Below are 16,755 nucleotides of genomic sequence, written 5' to 3'. Positions count from 1 at the left end.
AGGGGATGATTTGTTTGACCATTTCTTTTCCCCAAATCGTAAACAATTTTAACTTTTCATAGTATCATAGTAAGCAGTGTCATGATCAATACGAATAGCAATGGAAATAAGCTAGCAATACTCCTCGTCTGATGTTCACTTTTTCCAGTTTTCTTTTCCTCCAGTGTTTCATATTTTCATTAAGCATATCCTCCATGTTTTTTTGCTATTTCAAACATGTTCATTGTTTTACTTATCCAACTCTATGGTATTATGGCCTTTCCCTTTCTTTTTTTGGTTATCTCGCCAGGCTAAATTTAGTCTCGTCAGTCTGCGTCTACAATTTCTAATTATCATTTTACCAACTAATGAGAGATCGTTTATTGCCCCACTTTGTTTCCTGCATCCTTTGTGTTCTTGTTATGTTGCACGTTCGGATGTCTTCTACTACTCAACTCTACTCTCTCTCTGACGTCTAGACTTCTCCTTCTATATCTACGTATTGGGCTAGTCTACTTCATCGTCAGGGGGTGTCCACACAACAGTTCTGGAAGTAGATGGTCACTTTCCAGATGGTTGTACAACTCTTCCACCAAGACACCGGTCATCATTACACTTCTGTGTGTGTGTGTGTGTGTGTGTGTGTGTGTGTGTGTGTGTGTGTGTGTGTGTGTGCGTGTGTGTGTGTGTGTGTGTAACGAGAATTGACTCCATACTGTAGATCCTGCTTTTTTTGTCATGTGGTGCCAGATGGTGCGGAATGATCGATGACAGGTAAAACGTATCCTGTCGAGAAAGAACACCGGCCAACACCTGCAGTGTACGAAGTTGAACGTTGTAAATTGATCTGGAAATAATAATAATAAAACAAAGCAAAAATGAGATGTTTAAGCCAACACATAAACATAAACGTTTTGTGTGTGTGTGTGTGTGTGTGTGTGTGTGTGTGTGTATGTATGTTTTGCGTGATTTGTCTGTGCACGTATAGATGTATATGTGAGTACATATGTATATTTATATGGATATACATATACGTATTTAGATGTATGTAAATTTATATGCATAAATATTTATGCAGACATATACATGTGTATGCATATATATATAATATATATATATATATATATATATATATATATATATATATATATATATATATAGTAGAAATATGATACAAAAAGAAAATATAAAATACTCGTGGAAATGTAAGGGGAAAATAAGAAAAATCAACGAAAATGCACATTGTAAATAAAAAAAGAAAAGGCTTTTTATGAAAGGTAACGACAGATATATATACATTTAGATGAACTGAGGTTGTAATAAAAGTAATAAAAGTCATTTTTATGAGATGATTAGAAAGTCAGAAAACAAAGCACCTTCCATATGTGGATAATGCTATTTTTAATAGATAGTGTAAGTGTGGCGGGATTGCTGTCTTGTGTATCATCTATAGGGGGATTTTCATTTAGAGAATTGTTATAAATATATCTATATCTATATCTATCTATCTATCTATCTATCTATCTATCTATCTATCTATCTATCTATCTATCTATCTATCTATCTATCTATCTATCTATCTATCTATCTATCTATCTATCTATCTATCCATCTATCTATCTGTCTATCTATCTATCTATCTATCTATATATATATATATATATATATATATAAAATAAATATAAGAGAGTGGTCACTATATGGCTCACTCTAGCACCAGTTAATCCAAAAGGTTTCAACCACAAAAATACATGTTTCCCATGAAAGTCAGTACGATTGTTAGCTCACACGGACAGGGCAAATGTAATCAATTGAACCACACGCGTATTTATCGTTATGGTAAAATCTGGCGTGTGATTGAGTGGATTTCATCCAGATAGTTTTGGCTGACGAGCTACAAGTGGATTTTTTTGTAAGTAAAATTATATTTAATTCATTAATAGCGAAACAATTGTCCCAAAATAATCTGTATTTTTGTTATTTTTTATTTGCCCTGTCCGTGTGAGCTAACAATCGTACTGACTTTCATGGGAAACATGTATTTTTGTGGTTGAAACCTTTTGGATTAACTGGTGCTAGAGTGAGCCATATAGTGACCACTCTCTTATATTTATTTTGTAAAAATATTATAATATATTATAAAATATTATAATAATCCAGGTTTCTCGGAGCACTAGGCCACTTGGTGTTGAATAGATATACTATTAAATTAGTATCTAATTCTCCACCCTTATTAATTAATTATATATATATATATATATATATACATGTATGTATGCGCGCGTGTATATACATTTATATATATATATATATATATTATAAACGGGAAGCTTTATGAAAATAGACAAAAGACGAAGGCAGGTGGAAAACAAACAAACAATTGTATTAGTATGGCGCTCAGGAAATATAAATTAAACAAGTCTTTAACGTTTAAAGCCTACGCTCTTCAACAGAAAGATACACAGAGAGAAAAAAAAACACAGAACGAAGGAGAGAAAAAAATGCGTGCAGTAACTAACGAATCAACATGGCGATCTGATTTCGGCCAGAAGTCAAAGATCAAACATGAGACGCGAGAGCGAAATTAGGGGAGATAATAGGGTTGAATGACCTACTCCAACATAAGGGTGTGTGTATGAGAGAGTATTAGTGCGTATGAGAAGTCTGGACGTGTGTATGTATAGGGTTGGTGTATGTATTAGTATGTATTAGTATGTATTAGTATGTATTAGTTGGTGTATGTATTAGTATGGCACATCATATATGATGTGATGTGTAAAGTCGTGTGGTGTAGTGTGGAGAGAGGAGAAGAGGGGGAGGGGGAGGGGAGAAGAGGGGGGGAGGGGGGTGAGACGGAGGGGAGGAGGAGGAAGGAGGGGAGGAGGAGGGAGGAAAGAGGGAGAGGGGGAGTGAGAAGGGGAGTGAGGGAGGCAGAGGGAAGGGGAAGAGGGGAAGAGGGAGGGGAAGAAGGAAGGAGGGAGGGAGAAAGAGGGAAGAAAGGAAGGGGAGTAGGGGTGAAAGGATGAAGGACTGAAGAGAAGTAGGGGTCGGGGGGGGGGGAAGTAGGTGAGGAGGGGGGAGAGGGGGGGGTTAGATGAGGAGGGGGGGGAGAGTTGAGACCAATGGCGTATAAGAGCGAAGAGAGAAGATTAATTCCTGTTCACGGCGCAAACGGAAATCCGGATGGCCTCTGTGTAAGGACAAACCGAACACAGACAGGGGTTGCAAGGAGTGACATATATATATATATATATATATATATCTTGAATTAATTCTTGAGAACATTCTTTTAGTGGTGGATTCCCTTCGTGCATCTATATCTAGCGTGGACTCTCTCTCATTACTTGTATTAATAATTTTTACTGCATCCCAGTCTTTATACGCTAGGCCACTTGGTGTTTTAAATTGATGTTATTAATTAATATTCAATTTTTTTCACCCTTTTGTGATTTTATATATATATCTCTATATAATTCTGAAATGCAAAAAGTTTGTTTGTTTGTTTGTCTGGTTTTGGCATTGGGAACGGGTTAAAGGCCACTAGATCCCGTCGGATTGACTCCAAAATTTACAGGGACATGTAAAATGAGGTGTGGATGCGAGTGGGCTAGGTTAGAAATCTTAAAAGGTGTCGTTGCTAGGGCCAAAAACGCACTTTGAGAAGTCTATTCTCATTCTTTTATGTATCTGTCTTCCTCCATCACTCACTCTCTTTCCTCCCTTCCCATCACTTTCTATCTATAACGTCGTTTCACAGCGTCTACCTCCCTTCACTTTCTCTTTATAACGTCGTTTCACAGCGTTCTATATCTCCCCCACCCCGCCTTCGACAGCGCTTTCACACACTCACTCTCTCTCGATGTCTGTCTGCATTCATAGAGAGAATTATCATCGCCACCACAACCACCACCAGACAATCATGAGAACAAATATTATGAATCAGATATTTATTGGGTTAATTTATATATGTGTGTGTGTGTGTGTGTTCTATATATAAATATGTATATATAATGTATATATACAAAGTGTATATATCTGTATTTATGTATATTAAACTTTTTAATACTTTTTGATAGTTATATATATTTAAAAAAATTATAAATATAAATTAATAATTTTAATTTAAAATTTAAATAATTTAAATTTTTAGATTTGATATTTTATATATTTGTATATTATATTTTTATTTTTATGTTTTGGTTTATGTTTTTCACTGTTTGATTTGCCTATTAGTGGTTTTATCTCTAATTTAATTTATATATATATATAATATATATATATATATATATATATATAATTTGTATACATTTGTATATATAATGCGTGCACACACACACACACACACATATATATATATATATACATATATACATATATACATATATACATATATGTATATATATATATATATATTATATATATAATATATATATATATATATATATATATATATATATATATATATATATATATAATGTGTGCATTATGTGGTCGGTTGAGCTGAAAATATGCACACCTATGTTAAAAGTGCTGGCGAGTTTGCATGACAACTATTTTTTTCCTCAAATGAAAGGCGTGACTCTAGGTCAAAATTCTCATCTTATAAAATGTGGCCCCAGTAGACCCGAATGAAATCGGGTTATATTAACCAAAATGTGAAAAGGGGTCTAAATGTGGGCTGGAAAGGGATTAATATTTACAAGAGCGGGTGTTTAGGAATTCTATGTTACATCAAGCTAAAAAAAATTGCGCCAGCCTTTTAATCGTCAATGTGTTGCTGTCCATGATGAAGAAGTTTTGAATGCTTGCCATGGTGAGTCTACTGTCGTGAGAAAGAATCACTTCAAAACTTGGTTCAAAATTTTACGCCAGCCGTTAAACTGTCAATACGTTGCTGTCCGTCGTTAAGAAATGCCAGCCATGGTGACTCTGCTATCCTCAGATACTATCCCTTCAAACTTTGGTTTCCAATATTTTATTATTTTTATTCTGCTCGCAAGTTCGTCTGTCCCTTTTAAATGTTAGTGTTTTGCTGTCTGCCTTGAAGCAGACCTTTCCGTTGTCACTGCCTGATATTTATGATTGATCTTTCAAATTATTTTATTTCTCAACTTACTCAAGATCAGTTTATAAATGGGAGAGAGATAGATAAAGATAGAGAGTAAGAGAAAGCGAGGGAGAGTCCGAGAGAAAAGAAAAGTAAGAGAGTGGGAAAGTGAGAGAGAAAGGAGAGAGAAACAAAGAGGGAGAATCATCATCATCATCATCGTCATCATCATCATCATCGTCATCATCATCATCATCGTCATCATCATCATCATCATCATCGTTTAACGTCCGTTTTCCGTGCTAGCACGGGTTGGACAGTTTGACCGGGGTCTGGGAAGCCAGGAGGCTGCACCAGGCTCCAGTCTGATCTGGCAGAGTTTCTACAGCTGGATGCCCTTCCTAACGCCAACCACTCTGTGAGTGTAGTGGGTGCTTTTTTCGTGCCGCCGGCACAGGTGCCAGGGGGCCTGGCAGCGGCCACGATCGGTTGGTGCTTTTTACGTGCCACCGGAACAGAAGCCAGTCAAGGCGGCGCTGCCATCGGCCACGTTCGGTTGGTGCTTTTTACGTGCTGAAAGAAAGCAACAGAAAGTAAAAACCACACTCTTATCCGCGCGTAGAGCGGGTTACCATAAGCTAGTATATATATATATATATATAGGTGCACGCATTCATACATTCTTATGCACATATTTCATATTTATGTATGTATACATGTATGCATATATATGTTTGTACTTAAAGAACGATCTTAAAAATTATACATACATATATTTATACATACACATATATATATAATATATATATAATATATTTATACATACACACACAGACATACACATATACACACGCACAGACATACACAAATATATATATATATATAATATATATATATTATATATATATATATATATATATATATGTGTGTGTGTGTGTGTGTGTGTGTGTGTGTATAAACTTAGACGTTTCGACTAGTAGTGGTTCGTATTATGTGTAACTTAATAGTACCATCTAGTAAAGTTGAGTTATTTTTCTGTTCCCATAGCCCCTCGAGTAAGGAATTGTTGTTGTTTTCCAAAACATAATCCGATATAGGTGATTTGTCTGATATTCCTTGGAGGACATTTTCCAGGTTCTGTGTGATGGTCCTGGGGTGTGCATGTATTTTTTCTCTCTTGATTTATCTCAGAACAATGTTAAATAAAACCAGATTGGTTGGAGCGAAAGAATTGCATAGTAGAGCTGGCATAATTATTAGCACGCCGGACAAACTTTCTAGCGGCATTTCATCCATCTTTATGATCTGAGTTCGAATCCGGCAGAGTTCGAATTTGCGTTTCATGCCTTTCGGGGTCGACAAAATAAGTGCCAGTCAAGCACTGAGGTCGATGTAATCGACTTAGCCCCTCCCCTGAATTTGCTGGCCTTGCACCAAAATTTGAAACCAATATGTTTATGTAGCATGGGATTTGTGTTAAGTCTATAATTCATGGGATCCCAAACTTGATGTTAAGATAATTTGGGAAATGAAATCGAAATACTTTCGATATTGTGCACAGGATGTAGCTCTTATGACGTCTTCGGAAGTAACAGAATCTAGGCTTTCGAGGCGGTCGCATTAATCAGAGTTTTCCATGCTATTTCTTTTTACTTATTTACGGGTATCATGAGAATGGAGGTAACCTCTGGGATGATTCATTCCTTACAATATTCACGTTACGATGAGTAGAGGCAGTAATATTACATGTGTTGCCAGGGCGGTGAAAGCTGGCAGAATCGCTAGCACGTCGAGTGGAATACTTAGCGGCTTAAGATAAAGATAATGGAAACATTGGTTGCCTTAGAGCAAAGCTATAGAAGACGATTGTATTTACTCGTTCTTTGACTTACAGTTGTAAATCGAATTGGCGATGTATTCGGTCATGTTCTCCGTTCAACACTTTCTGATGCTCCTGCTTTTTAATGAAATTTGTGATGTCATTTATGTATGCCATGAACGGTAGTGGGTCCAACACCGTCCTTTAGGGGTCATCTAAGGTGATTTTCGCTGGATTAGAGTGGATTCCGTCTGTCATAACATATTAGGTCTTGTTTATCAAGTAGTATTTTACCCAGCGCAGCAGCTTTCCAAAGACTCCAATACTGGACAGTTTTAACAGCAAATTTAACCTCAGCAGGAAATGAACTCAGGACCTAAAGATCCGAAGGAAAGATAACAAGGTAATTTGTCCGACCCTTTAAAGAATTTCAATAGCTCACTATTCTTCACAATAATAAGTTATTTAATAAGGCGGTGAATTGGCAGAAATGTTAGCGCACCGTGCAAAATGTATAGCGACATTTCGCTCGTCTCCACGTTCTGAGTTCAAACTCCATTGAAGTCGACTTTACCTTTCATTCTTTCGAGATCGATAAGATAAGTACCAGTTGAACACTGGGGCGATGCAATTGACTTAGCCCACCGAAATTGCTGGTCTTGTGTCCAAAATATGAAGCCAATAATTTATTCGACTATGTGTACAAGGCCAAAAATTGAGGGAGGAGGTTAGTCATTTAGTACTTGATTGGTACTTTATTTTATCGCTCCCACCCCGCAAAAGACGAAAGATAACGTTCACCTGAACTTGATTTGGTCTCAGAACAAAAAGTGCTGCAACAAATATCGAAAGGCGTTTTGTCCGACGTTCTAACGATTCTGTCAAGCAAAACATAATACTGATAATCTATATTATAATGTTTGAAGAATTGTGGGACTGTGTCCAGTTTATTTTTTTTATCCACGTTTTTAAAAAATGACATATTACTTTGAAGAAATTATAAATGAATATTAAAAAAAAATTCAAACTATAAAGTTTATTTGTATATCAACCATAAATTATAACGCTTAATATTACAAGATTCGCTTCTGTTTTAAATGTCAACTTCCATTTGAATTCCATATGTAAACAAATACTTTTTCTTCGCGTTCGTAAAAAATATAATAAAGCGAAAACAAAACCAACAAAACGAGTAAATTATTTAAAAAAGTATTACGTAGTGCAAAAACAATAATCCCTGTCTAATAGAATTAAGTTTTCAAATTGCGTTAGACTACGGTTATACTGGGGTACAACCTTGAAATTATTTAGTCAATAATATCATCTCCCAACACAATTCTTCGCACATGGTCAGATGCATGTTGCATTATCACGAGCATCAAAAAAAAAAAGAGAATATAAAAATATTAACCGAGATAAATGAAAAGGGGTTCATTTGCTAACAGTTGTGTCTGCAAAAACACCCTACAATGATGAGAGATATTCATGACTCTCTTTTAATTGAAATGAATTTAAGTTTCTTTTTAATTGCTAGGAAAGGGACACTAGAAACAATACATCTATAAGTGAATATAATGAAATAACAATATAGCAAAATTCAATTCTTCGTATTGGTAAATGTAATTCATTAATTTCAACCAGAGCTTATATTTTCAAATTCACTCTAGTCATCTCTTTTCCAATTTTCATTATCGTCTTTTTTTTAAATGCATCATGGATTATTTTACTGATTACAGAAAAAAACTATAACAGAGTCTTTGTTCAATTCATGAGCATATTGTCAATTTACTCTATAATTTATGTATCATATCTATATGTATATATAATATCAATATGCGCAACACACATGCCAGCAGAAAACCACCAGGAGGGCAGTTTTTTCTGCTAGTGGATATAATAGTGTGAGAGCGACACAAATATAGATAAGGTGACGGTTGTGGTCATGGGTGTAACCCAAATAAAAGAAACCATTAATGAAGATATTGATAACGAGAAATGGGAGATAAATATGACTGACAAAATAACTCTTTAGAATAGAAGGGGGGAAAATGGTTCAAGAAATACTCGAGAGCGAATGAATAGCATGGAAGTAGGGAGAAGTAGAGAATGGGATCAAGGTGGATGACTGAAAGATTAAAAGGTTAACTCGGTTGAGACAACCCCTTAGTTCTATGATACAAGTTGCTTGCTTTTAAAGCGATCAAAATTAAAATCTTTCGTTAAAATTCTGATAAAGTACGAGGTGCATTCCAGAAGTTTTGAGACTTTTTCAGGAGAGACATAAACTTCAAAGAAGCACAAAACTCTGATCTCCTTCAAAGTAGGATCTTCTGGCTTCAATGCACTTGTTGCAGCGCCCTCGCCACTTTGTGAAGGCTCCACGGAAGCCCTCCAAAGTGAAGATATCCAAGACTGTTGTAACAACCACAATCCTCACAATGTCTTCAAAAACACCGCCCCTCTATCGAGTAATTGGTTATCAGGATGAAATTGTGAGAAGCAGTGCTTAATAGGCTGAGACAAACAGTATACAGAAAGGTGAGTTCAAAGTACTCTTACAACAGTTTCTTTCAATCTAGAATGAAAAGTTAGCAGGTCAGATTATTAGCCGTATAATATAATTACTATAATCCGGATAGTTATAACTGCCTCTCCTATAACAGTCTCAAAACCTCTGGAATGAATCTTTTATGTTCCAAGCACATTTTTAATACGACGAAATTATTTCAACAAGATCTTGAAATAGAAATTGGCAAAATGTGGAACCTGAAGACTAAAACAATACTTGTTGTCATAGGTGCCCTGGGAATGATAGCAAAAGGGGCTGATTGCTACCTAGCTCAGATACCAGGAAACCCCAAAATGGCAGAAATTCAAAAGATAGTGCTCATGGGAACTGTCCATATCCTACGAAAAATACTTTCTATGTAATCTCAAGTTTTAAAACAAACATAATTTTCTTATGATTTCTTAATCATAGGCGTAGGAGTGGCTGTGTGATAAGTAGCTTGCTTATGAATCGCATGGTTCCGGGTTCAGTCCCACTGCGTGGCACCTTGGGCAAGTGTCTTCTACTATAGCCTCGGGTCGACCAAGGCCTTGTGAGTGGATTTGGTAGACGGAAACTGAAAGAAGCCCGTCATATATATGTATATATATATATATATATATATATATATATATATATGTATGTATGTATGTCTGTGTTTGTCCCCACCGAATCTGGTGTGTTTATGTCCCCATAACTTAGCGGTTCGGCAAAAAAGACCGATAGAATAAGTACTAGGATTACAAAGAATAAGTCCTGGGGTCGATTTGTTCGACTAAAGGCGGTGATCCAGCATGGCTACAGTCAAATGAGTGAAACAAAGTAAAAGAGTAAAAGAGCATTCTTTAGAACAGCACTATGTACAAAACCAAATATATGGCACCTTAGGCATAAAAACCATGAACTTCCAACTTATTGTCTCTTGAGGTCTCTGGGTGAGACTTGGAGCCAACTCGTACAAATGTAAAGCAAAAGTCAAACATAAAATAATAGTAATAAAATACCTTGGGAATGAGAACCCAGGTTCGAAATTTCCGCAAGACACCTGATGAAGGCTGAAGAGTTTATCAACAAAAACGTTGTGTTAACGACAAACAAGATGAGGACAAATGTCCGTCGAATGTAAATAATGTATATAGATATAAATATGTATACACATGTGGTAAGAAGCTTGCTTCCCAACCACATGGTTCCTGTTTCAGTCCCACTTCGTGGTACCTTGGGCAAGTGTCTTCGACTATAGCCTAGGGCCGCCCGAAGCCTTGTGAGTGCATTTGGTAGACAGAAACTGAAAGAAGCCCGTCGTATATATATATATTTATTTATTTATGTTTGTGTCTGTCCCACACCATCACTTGACAACCGATGTTGTGCTTACGTCCCTGTAACTTAGCGGTTCGACAAAAGAGACTGATAGAATAACTACCAGGCTTACAAACAATAAGTCCTGGGGTCGATTCGTTCGGCTAAAAAAAGGCGGTGCTCCAGCATGGCCGCAGTCAAAAGACTGAAACAAATAAAAGAATATATGTACAGGACGGGCTTCTTTCAATTTCCGTCTACCATGTGTACTCACAAGGCTTTGGTCGGCGTGAGACTATAGTAGAAGACACTTGCCCAAGGTGTCATGCAGTTGGATTGAAACCGGAGCCATGTGGTTGTGGAGCAAGCTTCTTATTTCACAGCCACGTCTGCGCCTTTGGCGACAAAGGTTAAAAATGATTACAAAAGATCGACTGTACATATTGGAACGGTTTTGATGCTTGTTACAAAAAGTTATTGTAATTCTTGGAGTGTGATAGAGTGGTTGGGGTGTTTATGAAACGGTGGGGAAACAAAAGATGCGAGATAAGGAAAAGAAGAAGGAAATAGGAGAAGGGGAAGGAGAGACATTTGCAAATACATCGATAATATATTCACAACCCGGCCATATATATTTTTTATTCTTTTACTTGTTTCAGTCACTTGACTGCGGCCATACTGGATCACCGCCTTTGGTCGAGCAAATCGACCCTAGGACTTATTCTTTGTAAAGCCTAGTACTTATCCCATTGTGTCCCTCTTGCGGAACCGCTAAGTTACGGAGACGTAAACATACCAACATTGGTGTTAAGCGATGGTGGGGGGACAAACACAGGGAAAAACACACACACATATATACGACGGGCTTCTTTTAGTTTGCGTCTACCAAATTCACTCACAAGGCTTTGGTTTGCCCAAGGTTATAGTAGAAGACAGTTGCCCAAGGTGCAACGCAGTGGGACTGAACCCGGAACCATGTAGTTGTGAAGCAAGCTTATTACCACAGCCATTCCTGCGCCTATATATATATATGTATATATATATATATATATATATATATATATATATATATAACAAAATTTTAAGACAGATATTCTGTAGGCATCGATACAGACGCCTCGTGTATATTTGTCTCTCCCAGGTTTTTTACTGATGAAGTGTAACCTATGGTAGATTAGCTTAATTTAATTTAATTAAGCTAATTAATCATTAATGACACAGAAACGTTGCAACGTCTAAAAGATGAATTAGGGTAAATGTTTTTAAATTTTCACCTAATTTCTGAATTACTACTACTTGGCGGTGGGTGTGAGTTATGGCTGCTCTTTCTGGTGGACGAGTGACCTGTTAGGGTCACTCCTAAATTGTTATATTTATATATTAGTCGATGACTATTTTCTCTTTTCCACCAGGCCGCTGGTAGCGATAAATTTCTATTGAATTTTTTTGCTACCCTAAATTGACTAATTGATATTTTCTGAATAATTCTGAGATTGAATCGGCAGTTTATATTACTGCTGATAAGTTTGGCGCGAATACGTCAGTCTTGAAAATTTTAAGACAGATATTCTGTAGGCATCGATACAGACGCCTCGTGTATATTTGTCTCTCCCAGGTTTTTTACTGATGAAGTGTAACCTATGGTAGATTAGTTAATTTAATTTAATTAATTAAGCTAATTTAATCATTAATGACACAGAGAAACGTTGCAACGTCTAAAAGATGAATTAGGGTAAATGTTTTTAAATTTTCACCTAATTTCTGAATTACTACTACTTGGCGGTGTTATGTAGTTATGGCTGTGCTCTTTCTGGTGGACGAGTGACCTGTTAGGGTCACTCCTAAATTGTTATATTTATATATTAGTCGATGACTATTTTCTCTTTTCCACCAGGCCGCTGGTAGCGATAAATTTCTATTGAATTTTTTTGCTACCCTAAATTGACTAATTGATAATTTTCTGAATAATTCTGAGATTGAATCGGCAGTTTATATTTACTGCTGATAAGTTTGGCGCGAATACGTCAGTCTTGAAAATTTTAGACAGATATTCTGTAGGCATCGATACAGACGCCTCGTGTATATTTGTCTCTCCCAGGTTTTTTACTGATGAAGTGTACCTATGGTAGATTAGCTTAATTTAATTTAATTAAGCTAATTTAATCATTAATGACACAGAAACGTTGCAACGTCTAAAAGATGAATTAGGGTAAATGTTTTTAAATTTTCACCTAATTTCTGAATTACTACTACTTGGCGGTGTGAGTTAGTTATGGCTGCTCTTTCTGGTGGACGAGTGACCTGTTAGGGTCACTCCTAAATTGTTATATTTATATATTTAGTCGATGACTATTTTCTCTTTTCCACCAGGCCGCTGGTAGCGATAAATTTCTATTGAATTTTTTTGCTACCCTAAATTGACTAATTGATAATTTTCTGAATAATTCTGAGATTGAATCGGCAGTTTATATTTACTGCTGATAAGTTTGGCGCGAATACGTCAGTCTTGAAAATTTTAAGACAGATATTCTGTAGGCATCGATACAGACGCCTCGTGTATATTTGTCTCTCCCAGGTTTTTACTGATGAAGTGTAACCTATGGTAGATTAGCTTAATTTAATTTAATTAAGCTAATTTAATCATTAATGACACAGAAACGTTGCAACGTCTAAAAGATGAATTAGGGTAAATGTTTTTAAATTTTCACCTAATTTCTGATTACTACTACTTACGTGGCTGTGAGTTGTGAGTTATGGCTGCTTTTGGTGGACGAGTGACCTGTTAGGGTCACTCCTAAATTGTTATATATTTATATATTAGTCGATGACTATTTTCTCTTTTCCACCAGGCCGCTGGTAGCGATAAATTTCTATTGAATTTTTTTGCTACCATAATTGACTATTGATAATTTTCTGAATAATTCTGAGATTGAATCGGCAGTTTATATTTACTGCTGATAAGTTTGGCGCGAATACGTCAGTCTTGAAAATTTTAAGACAGATATTCTGTAGGCATCGATACAGACGCCTCGTGTATATTTGTCTCTCCCAGGTTTTTTACTGATGAAGTGTAACCTATGGTAGATTAGCTTAATTTAATTTAATTAAGCTAATTTAATCATTAATGACACAGAAACGTTGCAACGTCTAAAAGATGAATTAGGGTAAATGTTTTTAAATTTTCACCTAATTTCTGAATTACTACTACTGGCGGCGTGTGTGAGTTATGGCTGCTCTTTCTGGTGGACGAGTGACCTGTTAGGGTCACTCCTAAATTTTATATTATATATTTAGTCGATGACTATTTTCTCTTTTCCACCAGGCCGCTGGTAGCGATAAATTTCTATTGAATTTTTTTGCTACCCTAAATTGACTAATTGATAATTTTCTGAATAATTCTGAGATTGAATCGGCAGTTTATATTTACTGCTGATAAGTTTGGCGCGAATACGTCAGTCTTGAAAATTTTAAGACAGATATTCTGTAGGCATCGATACAGACGCCTCGTGTATATTTGTCTCTCCCAGGTTTTTACTGATGAAGTGTAACCTATGGTAGATTAGCTTAATTTAATTTAATTAAGCTAATTTAATCATTAATGACACAGAAACGTTGCAACGTCTAAAAGATGAATTAGGGTAAATGTTTTTAAATTTTCACCTAATTCTGAATTACTACTACTTGGCGGTGTGAGTTATGGCTGCTCTTTCTGGTGGACGAGTGACCTGTTAGGGTCACTCCTAAATTGTTATATTTATATATTTAGTCGATGACTATTTTCTCTTTTCCACCAGGCCGCTTGTAGCGATAAATTTCTATTGAATTTTTTTGCTACCCTAAATTGACTAATTGATAATTTTCTGAATAATTCTGAGATTGAATCGGCAGTTTATATTTACTGCTGATAAGTTTGGCGCGAATACGTCAGTCTTGAAAATTTTAAGACAGATATTCTGTAGGCATCGATACAGACGCCTCGTGTATATTTGTCTCTCCCAGGTTTTTTACTGATGAAGTGTAACCTATATGTAGTAGATTAGCTTAATTTAATTTAATTAAGCTAATTTAATCATTAATGACACAGAAACGTTGCAACGTCTAAAAGATGAATTAGGGTAAATGTTCTAAATTTTCACCTATTTCTGAATTATACTACTTGGCGGTGTGAGTTATGGCTGCTCTTTCTGGTGGACGAGTGACCTGTTAGGGTCACTCCTAAATTGTTATATTTATATATTTAGTCGATGACTATTTTCTCTTTTCCACCAGGCCGCTGGTAGCGATAAATTTCTATTGAATGTTTTTGCTACCCTAAATTGACTAATATATATATATATATATATATATATATTAAGAACAATCTTACTTAGAAAAGGATGCGTGCGTTCCGTCATATAATATATTAATAAATAAAACATATGCATATATATACATATATGTACGTACCTACTTCTACATGTATAAATACACGCATATATGGGTACAGGACACCAAAAAAACGTCGAACACAATGAGAAACGGAAACATAAACACAAAAACAAGGAACTGGACATTTTTCTTAAACAACAAAAAAATAGAGTACAGGACAAATAACACAAGGACAATTCCCCTTCTTCAGTCGCCATGGTTTCATCTACTCTGCGTTTCGAAGGTGAAGGCGATACGCATCTTCGATAGAAACTTTCCTTCCTGCGAAAAGCAAATTAAATAAAATTTGAGATCTTTTTGCAGAGGGGTAAAAATGGTAACAAAAACAGGACAGTAACGACAGTACAAAATCTTCGCTGTCCTCAAAAATAGCGTTCGTAATACTTTTTTTCGTTCGGCTTAACAGCCCTTCTTGTCTTGTTATTCTCCTTGTCCTGTCTTTTACTGTTTATATTTTGTACTGTCGTTACTGTCCTGTTTTTGTTACCATTTTTACCCCTCTGCAAAAAGATCTCAAATTTTATTTGATTTGCTTTTCGCAGGAAGGAAAGTTTCTATCGAAGATGCGTATCGCCTTCACCTTCGAAACGCAGAGTAGATGAAACCATGGCGACTGAAGAAGGGGAATTGTCCTTGGTTATTTGTCCTGTACTCTATTTTTTTGTTGTTAAGAAAAATGTCCAGTTCCTGTTTTTGTGTTTATGTTTCCGTTTCTCATTGTGTCGACGTTTTTTTGGTGTCCTGTACCTATATATGCATGTATATATACATGTAGAGTAGGTAGGTAGTACATATATGTATATATATATATATATATATATATATATATATATATATATATTTATATATATACTGTGTATACGTACCACATTCGACCTCCTCCTCTACTAATTCTCCGTATCATTAGCATCATCATCATCATCGACGTTTCATCATCACCATCACTACCATTATTACTAAATAACAGCGACACCATCACCAGTTTTACTATAAAATCCAGCTTCATCTCCTCACCCACGCCCACTCATCGTTACCATAACCCCCTTCCTCTGTCACCAGGATTACCCCCACCTACGCCACCACCACCACCAACTCGACAACCAGCTCCAGTCAACAGCATCAGATGTATTACATTCTCCCCACCGATAACCTCAACAAATCTAGGTCTACAGATTCTGTAAGGGGAGCCGAAGTGAAGATTCAGCGGCTGCAGCTGCTGCTACTACTACTACTACTACTGCTACTGCTACTGCTACTGCTGCTGCTGCTGCTGCTGCTACTGTGTAAAGGGCCAATCGTTCAATTATATCATGCGATCTCCCCCTATGCGGCATAGCGGGAGACGAAATTTCGTATTTCCACCTGAAACTAGACGACAATCCGTGTCACACACCAGTTAACATGTCAGTTCTGGGAAAGTTGACAAGGCAAAAGAACTTTCCGTAACAAGTGTGCTCACGGATGTGCATGTGTGTACGTGAGTGTGTGCGTGTGAGCGTGTGTGTGTGTGTGTGTGTGTGTGTGTGTGCGTGTGTGTGTGTGTGTGTGTGTGTGTGTGTGTGCGTTTGTGAGTGTGTGTGTTTGTGCGCGTGTTTGTGTGTGTGTATGTGTGCGTGTGTTGTGCATGCTTGT

This window comes from Octopus sinensis, linkage group LG13 (genome assembly GCF_006345805.1).
Source record: "Octopus sinensis linkage group LG13, ASM634580v1, whole genome shotgun sequence".
Taxonomy (NCBI): domain Eukaryota; kingdom Metazoa; phylum Mollusca; class Cephalopoda; order Octopoda; family Octopodidae; genus Octopus; species Octopus sinensis.
The sequence above is the reverse complement of the archived record's forward strand: the minus strand, read 5'-3'. Positions refer to the sequence as shown.